Source organism: Apaloderma vittatum, unplaced genomic scaffold (assembly GCF_000703405.1).
Source record: "Apaloderma vittatum isolate BGI_N311 unplaced genomic scaffold, ASM70340v1 scaffold30071, whole genome shotgun sequence".
NCBI classification, from domain to species: Eukaryota; Metazoa; Chordata; class Aves; order Trogoniformes; family Trogonidae; genus Apaloderma; species Apaloderma vittatum.
The window spans coordinates 27,204-31,307 of NW_009699059.1; positions in this window are offsets into that span (position 1 = coordinate 27,204).

Here is a 4,104-nt window from a genome sequence, read left to right on the forward strand (position 1 = left end):
CAAATCCCGAAGCAGAGGGCAACAGCAACATTTCATCGGAGTCTGTGGGTTTTATTCCTGTCAGGAATTTCCTGTTTGTAAAATCTGTGACTGGAGTGAAGATACAAATAGGAGAGTGTTGGGTCAGAACAACAAGGTAAACACGAGCAGAAGACACCAAAATAGAAGAACATAAGGAATAACTAAAGAATTTACCTCACCGTGGAGAAACAAGGGGGTTGAAAGTGATAACTATTAAAAAGTTTAGCATGAGGAAGGAAAGTGTGTGTGAGTGAACAGGCTGAGGTTTGAGAAGAAACAGGTGAAAAATGCTAAGTTATGCAGCAAGTTTGAATAGTTTTTCTATATCCTGTTGAACAGTAATACTGAATGCTGTGCAATAGCAGTAAGAAACATTTTTTTATGGAATGCATAGTGAGTTAGTGTAGCATGCATACATCTGTGTTTTTGGTTGTTTCCGTTGCTCTGTAATATTTGAAAAAGGGAAAGGGTGGAGAGAGGGTGCCCTTTCTGACATTGCTACAATGTCAGATCTGCTGCAGATAAGTGTTACCTTGTAATAGTCAGCTTGTTTTTGTTTAGGCTGGAGTTACAGCCTGTGCCTGCTCTCTAGCTGGGGAAGAATTCTTGGGTTTTTTTGGAGAACAATGACTGGTTGCTAATAACATTTTCTTAATCGGTAGATAATTATTGTTCCAGCCGTTTTGGCTTTCTTTTTACTTCCCTTACATCCTCCTCTCCTTAACCCTTCCCCTTCCCTGCCCCTGGCATCGTTTCTGAAATACCCATAGTATTAAGCGGTTCTTCTTTCTTCCATCTGATATTGTGGTCTGTCGCTGGGTGAGGCTGACTGATTTGGGATGAGTGGAAAAGAGCATCTGTCTCTGGAATATCTCATTTTCTTTAATGAGATAGTTCTGCCCTTCTAGAAAAGGGATTCTTTTAATTTTTTTATTTTTAAAAAAAAATTGAAGGATTTGGTTACATTCAGACTCCTAGTAGGAAATCAAATGGCAGGGCATGCGAGTTGTCAATGTGTCAGCTTGCTGTTGCACACAGATTGTATTGCTTTCATTAGGCTGCTGCGCTACAGGGGAGGGAAGACAAAGAACATTTCAACATCTGGGTATTTTTAAAAATGAATATATTTATGACCTATGTAATCATACTGTATACTGATATAATAACTCCCCATGTTTGAGATTAGACCACCTGTAACTGGTGACAACTAAAGAACCAAAGTATATCTGTCTCAGAAATGGTTTGTCTGTTGCGAAGGCTGGACCCTTGTCATTTCTATTGCTGCTTACTATCAACATGCTGGAGTCCCTTCAAAAATAAAGCTGATGGCAGCAGTGAAGTCCTAGTTGGATTTCTTTTTGTTTAGTCTCTGATACTACAGGAAGAAAATTTAGTATTTATTTGGGTTTAAGAATTTCCTGTTTATAACTATTTTCTTACTGGTTTAAATAATATATTATTTTAATGTATTTAAAGATAACCTAATGTTTAATAAGAAAATAACAAAAACAATAAGAAGTTGCAGTAATACTACTTAATATTTTAGCTATTTTCTTATTGTTATTTTCTTCATAAATTCTTATTTTGTTTCAAATTTTTACATTTTTCTTGTTCTGAGTAGGCATAATGTCTTTTGAAGATCCTCAGAAAGACACAGCCATTCTTGGGCGAATTCACAAGTAAACTGTTGATACTTCAGGACCTATTAAAGAGGGTTCATAGTGTTAATTTTGAAGGAAGTTTATCTTAAGGTCTAGGACACGAGTGTATGTCGCTGTGAACTGCTAGGCTGAGGTGAAAGGGAACATTAAGGAGGAAGTGGAGTTTATTAATAGACTCCTGGATGACAATGGCTTCACAGGGCGCACGGGTTGACTTTTGCTGCAGGACTGGTTGTAAGAGATGAAAGAGCATTTGAGATGAGAAATACAGCAGAGAAAGCTGTATAAGTGCATAATAAACGAAACACTGCACATTCTGGTATCCTTTTATGTTTTTTTTTTTTGCCTTCTCTCCATCATGTACTTAATAAAAATTTCAAAGTGTTTTCCTAAATTATTTTTTTAAATATTTAGGTTGAAAGAGATGGAATTGCCTGATAATTTTCAGGAATTAGGAGTAGCTTTTTGATGGTTTTATAAATATTTGGCCTAATTATAAATAATGACTGTAAAAGGTTTATTTGTATTCGTATTCAGGAGCTGTAGTGAACTAAGGGATAGAAGCATTTCATAGCCTCTTGAAATTGTCATGTCAAAGTGCTTGTCTTAGCATTTCAAAAGCATTTGATTTTTTTTTAAGAGTGGAAAATTGCATAAGGAACAGGAAGTATTGTTGGCTTTACTTGCCTATCAAATGTGGTGTTTTGTTTTCATAGCAGCTAAAACTTGTGCTTACTTGGCAGAATAAGTTGAGTTGTAGGTTGGGGTTTTTTTTGGGGGGTGTTTTTGAATAACAGACAAAATTTCTGACTTCAGGGTTTTGTTATCGCTTGATTCACAATGTAATTTTAAAGCTTTTAAAATTTACTCTGGGTGGTATGCCTTACAGTGGTCAAGCATTTAGTCATGAAACATGTTTTCTTTAAATATGAAAAAATCTGCTGTTCAGCTTCATTGCTACTTTAAAACTTAGTGTGTTATGCTGACTTCAAAGACTGAAGTTTTAAGTTGTAATATATCACACTCCTACTTAAAATATGTTTCACCACTTCTGCAAAAGCAGAGTACAAGTAAGAAATCAAGTATTTGTCAGATTAAGATGTCGACAGAGTGAAATAATTTTAAGGGAGTCTAAAGCCAAGGGGTTTTCCCAGATTTCACTTTAAAGCAGATAGTTGTGGAATTTGTTATAAATGGAGCTATGAAAAAAATCACAAATTATGAAAGGTTATGGGAAATAGAATTATAAAATCAGTGTCATCTTAAATAATGTGTGTATGGAAAGTGAAGGACGTTGAGGATACTGAAAAGCAATGAAGATGAATTGTGTTAAATTTTTTGGATCTAGTCACTCTCAGGAAGCTAATCACAGGGTAAACTGTTAAGCAGGGTAGCAAATGGAGCAATGGTTGAGGATGATAAGAATTAATAGCTGATAGGAAGTGTTGAGGAGCTTAATGGCAGCATGAGCTGGAGAAGAACACTCTTGAGTAGCTCTGGTCCATGCAGTTGCTGAAATGGAACAAGGAGAGCACAGTGACCTGGCACATTCTACTGAGAAAACAAATATTTTTATCCTTTTGAGTCATGGGACAATTTCAGGATGCTTCCTGAGGCTTGTAATTGCTAAGGAATTGAGCAGCACAGATAGTAATTTGTTGGAGACAGCTGCTAAGTACTGCACTCTATAAAAAGTGGCTTAGAGCATCCAAATAGGCTAGCAAGTTGGATATGTGATATATTTATGGGGATGTGCAGGAGAAATGGAAGTAAAATGTGGGTATGTCATTAAAGATGTTTTGCAAGGAGGAATCAAAGATTAGAGACTATCTTCTTTTTAAAAAGAGAAAAAAAAAGTGATACTAAAGCAGAATTACCAAGTATGTGGTCACTAAAGGCAATACCACACTTCCACATGGTTACATTTGATACATAATCAATACAGTTAGCTTTGCTAACTGCATCTCAGGTGGGAGATGTTGGGTGTTCCTCAGAAAGGCATAGAAATGTTCTCAATACATTGCGAACAAAGAAGACCGAAAGCAGCTCGTACATCTCTTGAACTAACAGAAGGCTTCAGAGCTGAGAAGGGAATTTGACTTTGGTTTTGTCTTTGCATGAAAGAGGAAAGTAACAGGCCATATGTGGATACAAAATACAGTGTGTACTGTAGGTCAATCAGCTGCTAGTTCTTTGTAAAACAGGAAGAGAACAGTTAAAATGAGGCAGAAAGTTGACTTAGTGATTCAGAAGATAAGCTGGTTTTTAAGGTGGCTCTGGTGCTACAGAGCAGAGGTTGGGCTTACTTTGGAAATGGAGTGAGCTTTTGTTAGCTGTGAGTTTCGTCTGACATACTTTTGACTATTTACAGAGTTAAAAGAAATCTTTTTTCTGTTTAATGACTGAGATGTAGGGCAATATT